Source organism: Dermacentor albipictus, chromosome 1, assembly GCF_038994185.2.
Source record: "Dermacentor albipictus isolate Rhodes 1998 colony chromosome 1, USDA_Dalb.pri_finalv2, whole genome shotgun sequence".
NCBI classification, from domain to species: Eukaryota; Metazoa; Arthropoda; class Arachnida; order Ixodida; family Ixodidae; genus Dermacentor; species Dermacentor albipictus.
Genome location: NC_091821.1, coordinates 153,088,109 through 153,108,126, shown reverse-complemented (window position 1 = coordinate 153,108,126; position 20,018 = coordinate 153,088,109). Strand labels below are relative to the sequence as shown.

The following is a 20,018-nucleotide window of genomic DNA, read 5'->3' as shown; positions in this document are numbered from 1 at the left end:
GGAACGAATCGAAGCTTTCTTTTTCAGAATGCGAAAAAATCATTATCAAATCGCCATTAAATAATTTTTTGCATTTATTAATTACTACGTTCATAGTTTTTATGTTAGGGAGATAGCTTGCCATTCGTTCCCCAGTTTCCTGCCCTCGCATCATACTTAACTATGCATTATGGGGTATTCTTAATTACCTGTGGAAGGGCTCAGTTCTAGACCCGCCTTAATTTGCAGCATATATTCATGACATAATAATAATTACTCAAAACAGCCGCAGAAATGCAATTATGCGATAATGACTATGTTCGGTACGCTGCATGTTTCACTAAATGCTATTAAACAACCAGCTTCGTTTTAGTTTGGCGCTTCGTGCTATGCATTACAGCTAGCAATAAATGCCATTTCTATATTTCCCTCATGTAAATTAATTGTGACACTATGACGTAACATTTTCTCCAAACCTGAACTGGCGGAGAGATATGCGCTTTGCGTAATAGAAAGGATTCACAAACTCGCATATTCAGAACATACGTTAAAGGATTCTGCGCAGGAATGCAAACTGTACATGATCAGGCGAATAGTGGAATATATGTAAGTACGTTGTCTGGCCTCCGAAGACTTCTTGTTACGCCAATAAGCTTCAATCATTGCAAAAGAATGCAACTAACTTTATATTTCATAGGTATGGCCGCAATTTTACTTTTCAGCACACGGCCACAACATTCGCCTATATACATGCGCTGGCGGGCGTGTGGAAGGATGTTGCACAGAGTGGTACATGGTTCATCAATGATTGCGGTACAGATTTCCTTTGTCGATCGCCAATAAAATCGACGATCTGAGGCGACACATGCTTTAGTCATCCGAGAACGAGGAGTATGGGTATAGTGTATGCGATACGCGAAATAGCGCAGTGCTCGAAATGAACGTCTTTTCCGCCACCACGGTGTTGTTGCGATAAGGGTAAAGAAGGAACTCTGTCTGCTGCACGAAGTTCGGAGCAGGACGTCGTCGCCCCTTAGACATATGACAAGTAGGAAAGGAACGCATCGTGGGCATCCGGCGCACGCAGGATGCACGGAAGACAAAGATCCTCGAATCTGAACGGGATAATTATGTAAATACTTAGGCAAGCAGAAAGCGCGTGCTCATCATGACCAGAGTAAGCGCCTGGTCTGTCCGCGACACACTCGGTCAAGGTGGGCGGTGTGTCGAATGAGGCGCTGGCTCAAGGTATAGATAGGCATGTATAGGTCATAACTTCACTGTCGTAGAGCACAGAAAAGGCGGAGAGATGACGAAGACGGGCGAACGAAAACGAAATAAAAGAAACTGTGGCCGCCTACTTTTGCAACAGCACCGCCGACCGGCGAAGCAGAATAAGGGCAACGCGAGTTCAGTGCAGCTGGGTGAAGCTGGAGAAAAAAATGTCGGGTGCCGTTTGCTTCCATGAAACCATATTTCGATCACAAGCACTCTTGCGCCCGAGCTATAGCTTGACACAAAAGTCGCCGTCGGAACGCTACAGCATTCAGAACGGGTCAATGTCCCTGACGCAAACGGCAGAGGACTACGGGTGGCTGGCATCCCGGGTGTTTGCTATGCCTAAAGCTACATAAGCGCGCCGCGCCTCTCAATCTACCCTGTTCGCTTCGCTTCCATCACGGAGAATACCTGTACAAGGATGGTCGGGCTAACGTACACAGAGGCAACCTCACATCATTTGACAAAGCAGCGAGAAATAAATCCAGAGAGTGCCAGCATACTCGGCACTCAATATACACAGAATAACTCAATAGATAACCGTGAACATGCGCCGCCCTCGCAAGCTGCTGCTTACCTTGTACGTTTCTGTCTGCAGAGCGCTGGTGGTAGTGAACAGTTTCTTTTTGGTGTCCAGTTAATTTCCGTGGTCACTGTTCTCGTCCAAGTTTCACCGACCCGGGGAACACGCAAAGAATCAAGTCAACAGAACGCACGACTTGTATGTATACACCGCAATGGCTGAACTGGGGAGGTCGAGCCGTGGCCACTGTGGCCGGTGGCTGGAGCAGTCGGCCAACGCTGCCTTCAATGTCCGCAAACAGTCGACGAAATGTCTCGAAGCAGCCCTTATAGATGTCAACCCGACGGTGGGAGCCAATTAGTCAATCCGTGAAGTAGGACACGTATTGTGTAAAGTCGACAAGCGCTGCCACTGTGTACACGCGTATGGACGCACAGAGCCCAGTACGACGGAAAGTTCAGCCAACATGGTGCGGGAATATGGCTAATAACGTGATAATATGGATGACAGCTGGAACCCGGATGTTCGCTTCTTTAACCACGATGCTGGAATGTTTGTGGATGTGTTGGTGCCTCTATACCTCCAGGTTTATTTTTTCCCCTTTCTTTTCCTCGTCGTATGTACTCATCTGCTTTTCGTCACTGACCCGCACGCCACCGCAGCACCGTTATCACTGAGATCAGTGTGACACATAAAGAAGAAAAAAAATACCAGACGAAAGGAATCCTGCGCGGAAAGTCGCCGTGCTCGGGGAATATTCGAATCTAAGCACTGTTTGTACCTGGTTATACGAAGTTATACTGTGTGGACAGCACATCAGTATAAAATTGCCCGAGGAAGGCAGCGATGAAACATCGTGTTTCCGATCATTTTCACATTGACGATGCGCTCTCGCGAGAGTATGACTTGCATTTCGCGAGCCGGCTCCTATTCCTGCCGTGTCTGTATCACTTCAGGCTGCTAATAGTGGCTGAACTTTGCCGTCCATAGCGCTTCACCGCATTCTGGACAGCATTACGCAGGGATTACTTTCGTCCGATTCTATGAATTTTTTGTCACCCGTACCGGTGAGTAGCTGATGTCGGCTGCAGCGGAGGCGCGGCTTCGTGCGAACCAATGACGAAGGGCAGAAAGAATAGAAATTGAAAAGAATCGTTAGATGGTGCTATTATATGAGTTTTGAATTTTCAATTCAGTTTTATTTAATTGAAATTGGGTGCACAGAACATGCCCTTCATCGTTGCCTGGCACGAAGCCAGGTCTTCGTTATAGCTGACATCGGACACTTGCTGCGATGGCAGATAAGAAAGAAGTACTTGAATGCATCAAACGACGTCTCGTTAAGAGAGTAACGGGAACGCCACTGCATTTCTCTGCAAAGTTCAGGAATTAATATCTAGAAACTGGTGTCATCCTGAGAATTTGTTCGAAATGGATCCGCCTTGCGAACTCCCCGGAGAGGATTTGTAAATTGCAATATGGGCCAAAGGTAATCAGTTAAAAACTGAATGAGTGAATTTTTGTTAATTAGTCGATCATGCATTTCAGCTTTTTGTGCAAGTAATGTCCACCTCTTCACTTACACCATCTCATGAACTAGAATTATGCTACCTGCCACAGGCAACCTTTAAAAAATTTCGTGTTCACTGAAACACTCGGTATTTTGATGTTATGTGCTCGCCGCTCATTGGCTCTCCAAATGAGAGGTTGGTGTTAAAAAAATTCACAAAACCACCCAGCACGTACGCCATTTCTGATAAAAGCACCAATATTTTGGTTACAAATACCACCGCACTCACATCACGTCAGAAATTTAAATCATGGAATCGGCTGAGCAACTCGGCACTACTGCTTCACATTGGTAACATGATTGCGCGTGCCTCCTTCACTATAACAAATGTTCTACAATGATAAGGTTGTACCCGAGTCATCGTAACATTAGTGCATCTATGATGGCATATTTCTAAGCCAGATAAGGATAACGCTATGCTTCGATATCCCGCATTTGTATGTTTGCATGTCGCCCCCCACATGGAACAAAAGACATGAACAATGCCCGTGTACAGTATTTTGGTTGCACTTAGAAACAAAATCAGGGGGTCAAAATTAATCCGGAGCCTTTCGATATGCGGAGTCCCTTATAGCTCATAGTTCAGCCTGGAGTAGGTCATTAAACTCAAAATTTGATCGTATTTAAGAAGAAACGTACGTTATGCGGCGCACACCTTTATCCGATATTGCTTTATACTTGTACCGAATTTACGAAGCGCTTCGGACAGATAGAGGCTCAAGGACGGCAGGCAATCGTGATATCGGACATGTCATCGGATGTCCCTGCCATTGCAACGACAAACGTTACGCAGCGAAGACAAACAGTAGAGAAAAATAGGTGATTTCTATAACTTATGGCGGTGAAATCGTAACCGCAGCTTCATGAAAGAACAAGGCCTCTACGCATATAGGATATGTGGATGGATGGATGGATGGATGGATGGATGGATGGATGGATGGATGGATGGATGGATGGATGGATGGATGGATGGATGGATGGATGGATGGATGGATGGATGGATGGATGGATGGATGGACAACTTTATTGTACGTCCGGCAAGGTTTAACGGGACCTGAGCTCAGGTCTCCCAAGGGGAAACGTCAAGGCTAGAGTTATTGGATATGCTACCAAAGGTAGCAGAGTTGGCGTCTGTTTTATCACGCGGCAAGCGCTTCTGTTGCAATAACGTCATCACATGGTATTCAAGCAACCGTGCATTGCGAAGAAGCAGATGCTCGGGCCAATTTTAAAGCGAAAGGTTTACTGGCCGCGAACTTGCGATTTCGCCGTGGCGGTGCTCCGAGGAGGCACATGACGTCGCAACGCGCGCCTTGCCGCGGATATTTCTCTCTTTCTCTCTCGCTCCGTAGTCACTACTGCGCATGCGCCACTAGTAGCACCGAGCCACAGTTGTTCCGCCGCTGCGCAGCGCCGCGCCTTTCAGCTGCCGCCGTTTGGTATGACGTCCCGCACGTTCCTCGTCGTTGTGCTCGCCTCCGCTCGCTTCGCCAGCTGCGTCACATGCCTGCTACCTTTTAGGAAGATTGAAAAGGAGAGCTCGCGTGCGCTGCAACCACAGTTGAGACGGCAGTATGGACGGCGACAATTCTGATAAGCAGGAGGAGGCCTGGAATCGACATCGGAACGAGATAAAGAGGAAACGGATCGCCCAGGAAACAGACGAACAGCGCGCCGAACGACTGGCTAAACGCCGTAACATAGCTAGACAACCAGACTAACCTGGACTTGCAATCAATATTAACCGAGGCTAACCATGCTATGCCTTAGTTTTCGCTACGTATATCCCGGCATAGCCGAGCTAAGCCACTGCCAATTTTTTGTATTTCCCAACGCCGCCGCTGCAGCGAACTGGATTGACACAAGTTATCGCCAGTCAAATTCAAAGCGAATCCGGCCGATCTTGGCGTTCGCTGTTCACGCAGTTCACGTGCGGGCTAGCTGCGGAGCAACAACACAACGTGCGCAGCGCATCTCACAGTTGGTTCATCGCAGTTTCATCGCAGTTACATCGGAATGATATCAGGACCGGGTGTTCTACTCCCAAATGCACGAATCGCTCTGAAAGCGGAAAAGCTTTTTATTCGATCCTATGCGGGAGATCGGTTATTGTGCGCCGACTTCAGTGGTTGCTCCGCATGCAACGCAAGGAAGCTTTGTCAAGAGGGTCAAGGATATGCGAGGTAAGTTTTTCCTTTGAATAGCCTACGAGAATGCTTCACCATTTTTTTTTCAGAGCTACGGTTCATGTTTGTATTATGTGATCAACGCGTAGAACTGCCGATATCGTTACGTGGTTTACGATATACATTATTTGTCAAAATCCTCGTTGTGTACGTACATGTATATTGTCGCAAGGTCAAAACAGGGGTTGTAAAGCAGAAGGAACAGCAGCAGGTCGCCGTTTTAATTATGAGCGCAACCGCAATTTCCTCTTCTTCACTGCCCCGCCGTGGTTGCTCAGTGGCTATGGTGTTGGGCTGCTGAGCACGAGGTCGCGGGATCGAATCCCGGCCACGGCGGCCGCATTTCGATGGGGGCGAAATGCGAAAACACCCGTGTGCTTAGATTTAGGTGCACGTTAAAGAACCCCAGGTGGTCAAAATTTCCGGAGTCCTCCACTATGGCGTGCCTCATAATCAGAAACTGGTTTTGGCACGTAAAACCCCAAATATTGTTATTATTATTCTTCTTGTTTGATCCGCACCGATGGCACCGGCTGTTGGAATCTCAGTGCTGACACCCGTTGTTGCAACCGGACCGTTGGCGCCCGTTGTTGCAAATGGGTCGCAAGCCCCAAGGGTAGCGTTGCCCTGGCGGCCTGGGGCACACTGGAAGCATCCGAAGGTCCCAGCAAAGCATGAGGCGACTGCTAACAGAACAACTTGTTTATTCTAGCATCGCAAAGAGCGGGCGGTCAGGTCGACCGAAGTAGAGAGACGGGTGAGCACGTTACTCAACAGAAGAAATCGGAGCCTCTCTCTTGGCGTCCGGGGGCAGCTGCTCTTATACTCTTGGCGTCGCGGGCAAGAAGGAAGGTCACGAGATGACACCACGTGACAGCAAGGCACGGACGGACTGAGAGACATGTAGAGACAAGGAGGTGACGCATCAGCCGGGCCGGCGCCGGTCAGACCTCCTCGCTGCACACTGGGGGAGCTCCTCTCCCCGGCTGCCGCGCTTTGACAAGCGTGGGCACACACACACACACGCACACACAAAGACACGTGGCACTGAACATGCCGGGACGCGCTCGGCGGGGATGCGTCGCGGCCGCTCCGAACGGGCCAAAATGTCCGCCGCTTTGAACGAAGCTCCGACGTACGTTGCATCCGCGCCGGCTTTTACCGCGCGTCGTAGGCGAAACGTAACAGACCGCCCCGCCGGGGGAAGGAGATCCCGATGGTCAGGGGACTGCATCCGCTGTCCGGAGGGATGTCGCTCGATGATGCTCATAACCGAAGTCGGTCGTCCCTCGGCGTTTCTTGAGCGCAGCGCACCGAGAAGGCCTCGTTCTCACGTTCAGGTTCACACAGGACACTGCAAAGTGACTTCAGGAGAGTTGCCATTTTTGTTCTCTTTCCCAGCAAGCGTTAGAACTGCGCCGAAACTCAGCCGCTCAGTCAGCAAGCACGGCACAACCCTCACTAAGCCATGCCAGGCTCTTTCCCCTTTTATACTACTGCCTAGTTCCTGACAGTAGTTTATAGCAGCACTCAGAACGCGTCCACAAATCGGAAAATTGCACTAGAAAGCACATCATCACTTTGAAACACTACACAAAAGCAATATGTTAAAAATCTTGCCTCAGGAAGAAAAACATCAATAACAAACAATTTTGAGGCTGATTCCCACGTTAGGGGCTTCGACTTAAGCCATCGGCGTTACCGTTGAGACTCCCCTTTTTGTAACGCACCTCAAATGAATGTTGTTGCAAAGCGAGGCTCCAGTGCAGGAGGCGGCCATTTGTGAAAGAGATGGTCTGCAGCCATTGGAGAGGGCAGTGATCCGTCTCGAAGCATGCGAAGCGGAGAACGCAGCGAGCGACCGTACACTAGCTCAGCTGGCGAAAACCCTGTAGCCGCATGCGGCGCGGTTCTCAATGCAAACATCACCCCAGGCAGAAACAGCTCCCAGTCAGTTTGTTGTTCAAACCACAATGCTCTCAACACGCGCTTCATGACGGAGTGGAGCTTCTCAACGGAATTCGACTGGGGGTGGTGCACTGAGCTGTGTAACAGCTTTACCCCGCACCTTTCGAGAAAGGCTGTCGTCAAAGCGCTAGTAAACACTGTGCCCTGATCTGATTGGATTTCCGCAGGAAAACCAACTCGCGCAAATATGGACAGTAGTGCATTGACTATCTCAACTGAGCTGAGTTCTTTAAGCGGCACTGCTTCAGGGAACTTTGTCGCTGGGCAGATCACAGTCAAAATGTGTCTGTACCCCGTGGCTGTTACCGGCAGAGGTCCCACTGTATCAATAACGAGCCGTCTAAAAGGCTCCGTAATGATAGGTACCAACTTCAACGGCGCCCTCGATTTGTCCCCTGGTTTGCCCACCCGCTGACAGATGTCGCATGTCTTCACAAAGTGGTCTGCGTCCCGAAAACACCCTGGCCAATAGTACTCTTGCAAGAGACGGTCCTTAGTTTTCTTAACTCCTAGGTGTCCGGACCACGAACCCCCATGAGACAAGCGCAACAGATCCTGACGATAGCACTGAGGCACGATCAGCTGATCGAACTCCACTCCCCTGCGGTCTAGATACTTCCGGTACAGGACCCCACCTCTTTCCACAAAGCGAGCATTTTTCTTGGCTATACCTTCCTTAACAATGCAGCGTATGTTTTCTAGGCTGCCATCCTTCTTTTGCTCGGCTATCAAAGCCGACCGGCTGACTCTTAGCAACCTATTAACTCCGTCTGACGGAGGCGCGATGAGCAAATCTGCAGATAGCTCTAACTTTCCCGCATCGGGAATTTCCTCTCCAGTATCTGGTGCCTTTAACGCTACAGGCTCAATTTTATTCAGCTCGGGCGTGCTCTGAATATCAGCTTGCTGCACCTCTGACCCTTTCTCATTGTTCGACAACGTCGGCCCCGAAACTACCGCCTTTGCAGCGAGCTCCCGAACCTTCGATCTGGTTAAGGCCTGAACGCTAGCCTCACCAAACAAAAGCCCCTTCTCGCGCAGGAGGTGATCGGACCTGTTCGAAAATAGGTACGGGTACTGGGGGGGCAGCATAGACGACACTGCCGCCTCCGTCTCAAGTGCTCCGAAAGGACCTTCAATAAGCACTTTTGCTACGGGCAGACACACGCTATGAGCTTCCACGGCTTGTTTGATCCATGCGCACTCGCCCGTGAACATATCGGGTTCTACGTAAGGGGGGTGAACTACATCCATCGTAGCTGCGGAATCGCGAAGCACTCGGCACTCTTTCCCGTTTACGAGGAGGTCTCGCATGTAAGGCTCGAGAAGCTTCATGTTCTCGTCAGTGCTGCATAATGACAAAAACACAACTTTTGTTTTTGTTTCTGGGCACTGCGCCGAAAAGTGACCCGGCTTCTGGCACGTATAACACACGCGCGCTTGCCTCGCCTCGAACCGCTTTCTGCGTTCGGCTTCGGCTGCCGCCGTCTCCTTACGTTCGGTCGGAGTGCTTTCACTCGCGTCCGCACTACTTGTGTCCCCCTTTGCTCTCATGGGCGTGAACTTCGGCCTCTCAAACTTCGAGCCAAATTCACCCTTTTGACCGTCCTTAGCTCCGCGAGCCCGACGCGTCACAAACTCTTCGGCTAGCTCAGCGGCTCTAGCCACCGTACTAACATCTGGCCTATCCAAGACCCAGTAGCGCACGTTCTCAGGTAACCGACTATAAAATTGTTCTAGCCCGAAACACTGCAGAACTTTCTCGTGGTCACCAAACGCTTTCTCTTCTTTGAGCCACTCCTGCATGTTTGACATAAGCCTGTAGGCAAACTCTGTATACGACTCACTTTTGCCTTTCGCATTTTCTCGAAACTTCCGACGGAACGCCTCCGCCGACAGCCTGTACTTTTTTAGCAGACTCGATTTCACTTTGTCGAAATCCTCTGCCTCCTCTCTCTCCAAGCGAGCGACTACGTCGGCCGCCTCGCCGGGTAACAAAGTGAGCAAGCGCTGTGGCCACGCTTCCCGAGAGAACCCCTGCTTCTCGCACGTTCGCTCAAAGTTAACCAGGAACAAACCAATGTCCTCTCCAAGCTTAAACGGCCGCATTAGGTCAGTCATTTTGAACAATACCCGTTCTCCTGCACCGTGTGCCTGACTTCCATTACGAGCGCGTTCCATCTCTAACTCGAGACGCTTCATTTCCAAAGCATGATCGCGCTCTTCTTTTTTCTCTTGTTGCTCTCGCTCTTTTTCTTTCTCTTGTTGCTCTCGTTCTTTTTCTTTCTCTTGTTGCTCTCGTTCTATCTGTTCTTTACGTTCACGCTCATCTTTCTCTTGTTTCTCTCGCTGTTGCTGTTGCTGTTCTTTAAGTTCGCGTTCCTGTCCTTTTGCCGTCTCCCTCTCCTCAATGGTCTCAAGGCATTCCGACAGCTCGTCATCCTCAGCTCCTAACTCAAGAATAGCCCTTAGCAGTTCTGGTTTTCTGAGTTTGTCTGAGACATCCAGACCCAACTCTCTTGCAAGCTCCAACAATTTCGGTTTGCGCAACGACTTCAAATCCATGGCTGCTCTGAATGCTGCTTTCTCTACTGCCTACTATTGTCTTGCCGCAACTAACCCGGCAGCAACGACAACCACAATTACCAGCTCTGTTTCTGACACTAACAAAAGCCTGGCAAAACTCAGAAGAAGAAAGTCCCGCACTCACCAAACCTCGCAGCCAAGAATTCAGCGCAGTCGTTCCGCTGCAGGCAACCAGTCATCACACAGGGCTCGTTGCACTGCTCCCGGAAGGTCGTTGTGCTGCTCAGCATACAGTCAACCGCATATCTTCGCTGCTGGCCTCCGTTGTCGCGATCCCACCGCTGGCAACCAGATGTTTGATCTGCACCGATGGCACCGGCTGTTGGAATCTCAGTGCTGACACCCGTTGTTGCAACCGGACCGTTGGCGCCCGTTGTTGCAAATGGGTCGCAAGCCCCAAGGGTAGCGTTGGCCTGGCGGCCTGGGGCACACTGGAAGCATCCGAAGGTCCCAGCAAAGCATGAGGCGACTGCTAACAGAACAACTTGTTTATTCTAGCATCGCAAAGAGCGGGCGGTCAGGTCGACCGAAGTAGAGAGACGGGAGAGCACGTTACTCAACAGAAGAAATCGGAGCCTCTCTCTTGGCGTCCGGGGGCAGCTGCTCTTATACTCTTGGCGTCGCGGGCAAGAAGGAAGGTCACGAGATGACAGCACGTGACAGCAAGGCACGGACGGACTGAGAGACATGTAGAGACAAGGAGGTGACGCATCAGCCGGGCCGGCGCCGGTCAGACCTCCTCGCTTCACACTGGGGGAGCTCCTCTCCCCGGCTGCCGCGCTTTGACAAGCGTGGGCACACACACACACACGCACACACAAAGACACGTGGCACTGAACATGCCGGGACGCGCTCGGCGGGGATCCGTCGCGGCCGCTCCGAACGGGCCAAAATGTCCGCCGCTTTGAACGAAGCTCCGACGTACGTTGCATCCGCGCCGGCTTTTACCGCGCGTCGTAGGCGAAACGTAACATTCTTCACTGCGCTTTTAGAAATACGCTCATGCACACTCGGGCTCTCCTCTTCTTCAATGGAGTACAGGCGCGGCAATATCGACAAAATGAGATGTGTTAAAGATTCGCGCTGTTTTGTTTTGACAAAAATATTGCGTGCCATGACGAGGAACCTAGTGAGTGTTGCTCATAGACTAGTGGGGTGAAGTCCTAGGCCCGCCGGCCCGCGTATGCCGTGTACCTCCCCGCCCCCAACGTTTTTGTTTTTTCAGAAGCACTGCTGCATATGCTTCCTTTTGTTTATGTTTGAGTAGCACCTGGGCGCACGCGCCGATTACCTCAAAGTATGCAATGATATGGAAGCATGCGAAGTATATGTGAAAGTAGGGCGCTGTCCCTTTCAACTATTCTTAAGTCTTTAGTATACTTGAGTTGCTCAGTGAATTTGCCCCTCTAACGTGTGGTAACCCGAGGTAGCATAGTCCTGTGGAGGGGCATCTGTTAAGGGGCCACTTCTATTAAGGGGCATCTGATAACGAACCCTCAGTAACACAGTTGTATAACATTGTTTCATCGAAGGTCTTGACGCTGTAGCGCGGCGGCTCGCAGGTTGTCGTATTATTATCTCAAAAATAGAAAAATGAGGTATATTTGGCGTGCTACCTTGTTGCATACGTTACGCAAGCTTAAAACGATAGAGTTAGTAAAGGAACACCGGATAAAAGAAATATTTATAGTACTAAACTTACTGTATAGTGGTGCCAGTCATTTACATTTTGTGCCACATATGATGTGTGGTCGCTCACCGTGATTGTTTGCTTGCATGCAGGATCACTTTACACCTGATCAGTTTCTTGACGAAGGACGGAATGGGAAAAAACGATTCAAGGCAAATGCTGTCCCTGGCATATGTTCTCGTAAGTACACAGCAGAGCATGATAACTCTATCCTTGTTAAAAAGTAGCTGCCATACCTTGAGTGAATATTCACTAATAAGTTTCAATTGACGTGCCTGTAGACTCACCCTTACAAGTAGCACGTGGAGAGGCACCTCATGGAGTCACCACATCAAGATCAGGTGCGACTACAGACCGAAACCAGACATTCTCAGCACCAGCAACTAGTTGTCTATAGATACGATTGTTCGCTATCTTTTCCTGGTGTATGCTTCTTTATCGTGCAGACTTCTCAGCACTAGAAATGGCGCAAGGGACCCTCGGCCCCCCTGGCATCTTCAAGGCTGCTTCAGCGTCTTTAGGTGGGATAATGCTCTTGGTCGACACCTAGCTGGCCAGACGCAGGTCTTATTATTTTCTGAAGCCTGCGCTCCAGTCCTCATGAGGGAACACATATATTTGCTAGTGTTAAATTGCGTACCGAATAATAAACGCACCTGGCATTGCGAGTACCACACCGTCTAGCTTTTCCTGATAAAGATCTTCCACTGCATTTCCCTCGTTACCACTCCACGATTAGACACTCTGACCGGTAAACTTGCCATTGCGTTAAAAAAATCGGTGGCATGAAAATTGGTTGTCAGTTCCTTTAAGTACACATTTTGCGATTGGGGACGCAACATTGCTTTACTAGCCAAGACTTCATCTCTAGTGCCGATTTTCTAAATGGCTAAAATTCGCCATTTGCTGCCTAAAATTCCAGTCTCTACTACTCGGAACAGTTTTCTTAAATTATCTAATTTTGTCTATGATTTATTGGCCACGTAATGCCTGCCTTGAAGGATAATCTAGCCGAAAATATGCAGTGGTCGTATCTGTAATAGGCGAGTTCAAATATATATATATATATATATTGCTGACATTTTCGAACTGGTATGCACTAATCTGGTTGAACTTCTCTGTGTGGCCTGCTCCTGTATTCCATACTTTTGGATTGTCCTATTTAGAAATTACTTGTGTCTGCAATAAAAGTGAAATGATTCGATCTTCTCATGCACTACATGGCCTGTTTGTTATTTTTGTAATAAATAAATTTTATAAATAAAGTCTTTTTATCACATCTTCATTTCAAAGTGAATAGAAGCTCCCCTCACTTCTCTTGCGAAAATAGTAAAAGCTTGTCACATAGGTGCTGATGCTTGCTGCAGTGGCCATGTGCACTTCACTCTTGTATTTTGCCATTCTTGTTCTGGATGCTTAACATGTCTGCATTGTGGGTGGTCGGGTTAATTCCTTGAATATTGAAGAAACAACTATAGCTAGGCCGTAGCAACGTGTTTTGGTATAATAAAATATTTAAAACCTGTCTCGTGACAGCTTACTGCAATAATTGTTCTTCTTCCTTTGTAAAACTGTTGAAGGGTTTTCAGGTAAAAACGCCTGAACAAACACACATTTTCAATCAACTGCCTATTACGTCAAGAGCGGTTCAGATGAAATTACTTGGCTAACGGCTACGTGCTTTTGTAGGATGTGCTGAAATTTCACAGGCGGAATATGACAGCCTACTGCAAGTCGGGATTTTTTAAAATAATGGAAGTATAAGAGTTATACAAAAGTTTTAGTTGGAACTACCAGTTTTGCGCATGGAATGCACCACACTGCTTTCACAGAACTGGCATAAATAAGCCAGCTCACATTTTAATGATAACGCACTGCTTGGGTTGTTGTTTCTGAACATAAAAGAGGTTACTACTAAGTCAATATATTTCATTTACTACTGCTTATGTGAAGCAAGAGGAATGAATGTCGTCATTTAACATGCTGTAAGGGCCTAACTGTGATGGGCATTATTACCCATAATGTAGTTATGTCAATCCTGTGAGAGAAAAACTTTCACTACACTCCCACAGAAGGTTACTTTCGGAAGTGTTGTATCCTTCTTTCTTGTTTCAGTTTCATTTCTTTCAGTGTACATATCGTCATCGTCATTCAATATGATTTCCTATATAAGTTGCTTTACTGTGACGAATAAAGAAGAGTTGCAGACTGCGCTTGCGTGGTCCCGTGTCATGCGTCTGGTCTGAGCCAGACACCACATATTGGCGACGAGGGTCAGTATCGGAGCCATGCCGCTCGGGTGTTTCCCAGCACCGCCCCCTTTCTTGCCTGCACCCGGTGACCCGGCTATACCTTGGCAGCAGTGGAAACGCGTATTCCTGAATTTCCTGGAGGCCATTGGCGGCGATGAACTGCAGCCGAAGCGTCGCAAGGCAATTCTGCTCAACTCGCTCGGGGTTGAAGGCCAGCGAATATTCTACAGCATCCTTGCACAAGGAGCAGACGTGACCGCGGACGCCAAGGCCGAGGACAAGGTGGACCAGTTCAAGGACGCGCTTGCTACACTGGATACGCATTTCGCAAGCGCTACGAATGATTTGGTGGAGCGGCGCCGGTTTCGCCAAAGAAGACAACTGCCTGGTGAGACCTTTCAAGCATTTACAAACAGTCTTCGGGACCTTGCGTCTACTTGCAATTTTGGCAGTGCTACCGATAGCATGATTCGAGACCAATTACTGGAAGGCACTTCGTCACGAACAACCCGTGAACGCATGCTTTATGAAGGGTCTTCGCTTACACTGCAGCGTGCTGTTGACATCGGGAAGCAAATTGAGCAAACGCAACAAGAGCTCGGGGAATTCGCGCATAGCACTGTGAACAAGATTCAAGATGTGCGAAAAAGGTCAGACTCTGAGCAAGGAAGTTGCTACAGGTGCGGCTCGTCATCGCATATGGCTAACTCGACTGCATGTCCGGCGAGGAACAAGCGTTGCCACTCTTGTGGAAAAATTGGTCACTTTTCAAGCATGTGCAAATCGAAGAAAAAGAAATATGCCGTTCGAAAGCCCGAGAAAGCCAACGCCGTCACGGTACTTCAGATCGGTGACCGTAATGCGTCGGCGAAAGATATTCGAGCCAACATTTCTATCGGGAAGATAAGATTGTCGTTGATTGTCGACACGGGCGCTACGGTTTCATTGCTCAGTGAAGAGCACTACCACAAATATCTAGCCAACACCTACTCATTGCGACCGCCGACTGCCAATTTGTGTAACTATTCCGGAGAACAAATCAAGTTAAGCGGTTGCTTTCTTGCTGACGTATCTTACAAGGGAAACAGAGCCAGTGTGCTCTTTCATGTCACAACCAAGGGCACTTCGCTGCTGGGGCTTGATGCCGTTCGGAGCCTGGGAATCACTATCAACGGCTCAACCTTGAATTGCTGCCAGGTGACATGCCCTGATTCACTGCCTTCAGAATTCACGCAAGAGTTTGCGCACTTGTTCACGGAACAGTTAGGGCATGTGAAAGGCTTTGTTCACCATGTTCAATGCCGTTCATCTGTGAAACCAGTCGTCGCGAAGCTCCGACGCCTGCCACTCACGCTACGGCAACAGGTATCGGTAGAGATACGACTGCTGGCCGAAGATATAATTGAACCTGTCGACGCATCGGAGTGGATTTCACCGATCGTCGTCGTTAGGAAGAAGGACGGTTCAATTAGGTTGTGTGTGGACCTACGTGAAGTGAACAAGGCAGTAATTGCCGATGCTTTTCCTCTTCCGCATACAGAGGAACTACTTCATGAACTAGCTGGAGGAACGTGCTTCTCAAAGCTCGACTTAGCGTCGGCATACCACCAGCTAGAACTGACTCCGGAAAGTCGGGGACTAACCACCTTTATCACACACGAAGGATTGTTTCGTTTTAAGAGAGTGTGTTTTGGCCTTGCATCTGCCCCTTCAGCCTTTCAGAGAATGATGCAGCATATTTTGAAAAATTGCAAAGGCGTACTTTGTTACATTGATGATGTGATTGTGTGGGGCAAGACACGTGAGGAGCACCACAAGAATCTACACCAGCTGCTAAAACGCATCAGTGATTCAGGTTTAAAGCTCAACCAGAAATGCACATTTGCTGTTTCAGAACTATCCTTTTTAGGGCATACGGTGAGCTCAAAAGGGCTTACACCATTGCAGTCTAAGGTTGACGCTATTGTCAAAGTGCCTGCTCCTCACGATGTTGCCACTCTGAGGTCATTTTTGGGTCTCGCTGGTTACTATGCTCGGTTTGTGCCGCGATTTGCTGATCTTGTCGAGCCACTTAGAAGGCTCCTGCGGTCTGGTCAACAGTTCACGTGGGATGATGAGGCTGAGCGTAGCTTCCAGCTTGTTAAGACAGCTTTGTCTTCAAGCCCAGTCATACAAATGTTTAACCCAGACCTTGATGTAATTGTTACGACAGATGCTTCTGATAAGGGACTGGGAGCCGTTCTTCAGCAACGCGATGGTGACAGCGTACGCACGGTGGCCTTCGCATCGCGTGCCCTGACTCCTGCTGAGCGGAAGTACTCCGCTGGGGAACGTGAGGCCCTTGCTTGTCTCTTCGCGTGCGAGCGCTGGCACGTCTACTTGTGGGGTAGAAAATTTTTGTTGCGTACGGACGATCAGGCACTAGTGACGTTACTTTCAGCTGCCGGTACAGGACGCCGACCTTTGCGTGTATATCCAGATGGTCAGCTCGACTTTTGTATTATAACTTCGACATAGAGTACCATAAGGGATCGCAAAATATCGTGGCAGATGCGCTTTCACGCCTACCTCTTGACTGTGATTCGCTGCAGACGATGCAGGAAGAAATTGTGTCCGTTGTATCAGAGTGCCTAACAAAGGAACGGCTGCAGGTGGCCACTGCTGCAGACAGCACACTGCAACAGGTTGTTGTACACGTGGTACATGGTTGGGCGCCTAGAAAAGCTTTGCCAGCAGAAATAATGCCGTACTTTAACGTGCGGGAAGAGCTTTCTTTCGTTGATGGCCTTTTGATGCGCGGCGAGCAGGTAGTTGTTCCGAGTGAATTAACCTCGCTCCTTGTTGGTTTTGCGCACGAAGGTCACCCAGGAATTGTGAGGACGAAGCAGAGACTACGTGATCTTTACTGGTGGCCGCGTTTGAATAAACAAGTAGAAGAAGCAATCCATTTTTGTCATATCTGCCAGGCCGCGGACAAGTCCGCTAAACCGTCGTTTGCACCGCTGCAGCCGGTGACGTTTACAGCGCTACCATGGCAGAAGTTGGCAATGGATATAGTGGGACCGATTGACTGGGCCCCTTCAAACTGTAGGTACATGATATCGCTGATCGATTATCATTCCAAGTGGCCTGAGGTTGCCTTTTCATCTACAGTGACGTCACAGAGCGTGGTCGATTTTTTGCAGACTGTGTTCAGCCGAGAAGGCTATCCGGAAGAAATTGTCAGATAATGGGCCTCAGTTTAGATCGCAAATGTTCGAAACATTCTTGAGAGAGAGGGGTATTGTGCATCGTTGTTCTTCTCTGTACTATCCACAAGGAAACGGCGCGATTGAACGCTTTAATCGCGTGCTGAAAGATTTCATGCAGGTTGCCCGACTGGAACAACGGCCCCTCCAGGCTGCTGTGGTTGACTATCTCGGCATATATAGGTCGACGCCGCATGCGACAACGGGTGTGTCGCCAGCCAAGTTGCTTCACGGGCGCCAGCCAAGGACAAGACTCAATACAGTGGGTTTGCCGACAAGAGAGGGCGTCCATGCCAGTTCGAATAAGAATGTTCCTGCTAGGGTTAAGGCGAAGCAGACGTATGCAAAGCAGTACACGGACAGGAGGCGAGGTGCGAAAAGACCAGCCTTTTGTGTAGGGGACTTCGTTCGTGTACGCAAGCCAGCAGGCGGTGGGAAAGCGTCGGTAAACTACATGGGCCCTTTCAAGATTGTCGGCAGAAAAGGCAAAAATTAGATTTCCAGCGACGGTCGTTGCTGGAACGCGTCTAAACTAGTTCGGGTTCCCTGCAATCAATCGCAGACAACAGAACAATGGGCATGGGAATTGCCTCACGACTACTCGGGTACCGCTGGGGCTGAAAGCCGCGCAGACGCTGAACATGGTGAACTGTTGCGATCGCCGGAAACAAGGGCTGAAGTTAATGAAGAAGTGGTCGCTCCTTTAGAGGATTCGGCGGAGCAACCTTTGCGTCGCAGCACTAGGGTACGCCGACCTGTCGAAAGATTTGGGTTTTCTTTACCTGAACAATAAGTGTTTAGTTCGTGTTATTTTGGTTGTTGCAAATTACTATGTTGTATTTCAAGCGGGAGGTGATGTTGTATCCTTCTTTCTTGTTTCAGTTTCATTTCTTTCAGTGTACATATCGTCATCGTCATTCAATATGATTTCCTATATAAGTTGCTTTACTGTGACGAATAAAGAAGAGTTGCAGACTGCGCTTGCGTGGTCCCGTGTCATGCGTCTGGTCTGAGCCAGACACCACAGGAAGTCCTGCAGTTAAAAGGCACACAATGAAATGACACTTACAGGTATGGCTGATATCCAGTGCCTGCTGGTAAGCGGGTACGTTTCTACAGGAAATCTAATGGGGTAAGAGACTCGAATTACTAATGGTTGGTCATTGATTCACCACTAATATTTTAGACTGCCTACACGTTGAGAACTTTGGTACATAAGCAGGTATGGGCCTCATTATATTTAGTACAGTTCCCTTTGTAAAAGAGCACAAATTGATAAAGCTCACTTTATCAAAATATTCGCACGCATATGCATTACTGTTTTTTTTTCTGAAATTCGCAAGTGTATTTTTATTGCCAAAAAAGATAGTTGCGGCTAGGTGTTTATTGTTACTGTTTACATGCTAAAAGAGCACTGCACTACTCTTAGTAGCGTATTTATCTCTGATGAAACAATATCTGAGTGCCAAGCTATATTCAAGCAAAGGAAAAATATTTTTTGTAGGATTTTCGGAATCCATAACATAACATCAACATATTTTCTAAGACTGTTCGGCGCGACCTTATTGTTACCGTCGAGGTTCATGAATGCTGCGTATGATCGGCGTATATAGAATACGAAATCTATTCTAGATACGCCAGGACCTATACGTTATTAGGTCAAAAGTTCCGAGAAGGTGCACAGGTGAATGGAAGTCCAAAAAACAACTGATAATATTTGCGCTGCATCTTACGCCGCACGCTAAAAAAGAGCCGCGCCTTTTTCTTGGCGTTCTTATCCAGTCAGCTGTTTCGATGCGCTTGCTTTGTTGGTGATTAGACGGAAAGGCGGTCCACAAGTGATGCAAAAGCGTCCACGGTCAATCGACAATACGGTAGGCATGTAGCCTGTAAAAACGGAGTGCGGCTTTACCGCATAGATTTGGTTGCTTCCCAGGCAAGACGGTGGGCCTTCGTGCAACTCTGCTACCTGTGAAAAGACGGGGAATGCGGGAGATGGAAATTCAAGACGATGAGCAAAACGTGAACAAGGTCAATGCAGGAGCCAACGTTTCGACAAGTGGACTTGGTCTGACTTGTCGAAACGTTGGCCCCTGCATTCACCTTGTTCACGTTTTGCTCATCGTCTGCTACCTGTAGTAGCATATACAGTAACCCTAGTCAAGGCCCTGCCTCAACGCTGCCTCATGGGCTTGCTGGACTGCCCACGTGAGGATGTCGAGGTCTGAGCTACACAGAGTGGCGGCCCACCTCTACGATAGGGTCTCCGGAGCAACTGCCACCCTTCCTATATAGCCACAAGAAAAGAAAGCTATGTAATCTTTAAATTAATAATCAACATATTGCAAGTAAAAATTTCACGTTCCTTTGCAGGGTGCCCCTAATGCTGGTCGAGTCTAACTGGACTTCTTCGCTTGGCAGAGCGAATAAACCGATTCACGAACATCTCGAAAATCACATGAACGTAAGTAAAGTGTGAAATATTCTTCCTGCAACTAACCGGGGACAACGCGGTGCGAACACTTCGTTCGCCCCGCATGGTGAAGAAAAACGACCCAAGTAAAAGTAAAAATGGTGAAGTGAAAGAACGCAATTGGTGCGTTCTTTCACTTGCGACCTGCTCTTTCTTCATATCCTTCACGTCTTTTACTTCACGTCCTGCTCGCCAATGATACCCACAAGGAGCTCGTGATCAGTTTTCTTTATCTGATGCCACTATGTGACCAATCGCAATCAAA

General features: G+C 48.6%; 1 protein-coding gene and 1 long non-coding RNA gene across 2 annotated transcripts in view; both read left to right on the top strand.

Moving 5' to 3' along the window:
* The window catches only part of LOC139050857 (cathepsin D-like), a 36,821-nt gene that overhangs the window by 1,106 nt on the left and 15,697 nt on the right, over nucleotides 1–20,018 (top strand). The window lies entirely within an intron of this gene.
* LOC139050884 (uncharacterized) lies at nucleotides 13,995–18,260 on the top strand. Its single transcript, XR_011509115.1, has 2 exons — nucleotides 13,995–16,364; nucleotides 17,402–18,260. It is a non-coding gene; the product is annotated as an uncharacterized lncRNA (long non-coding RNA).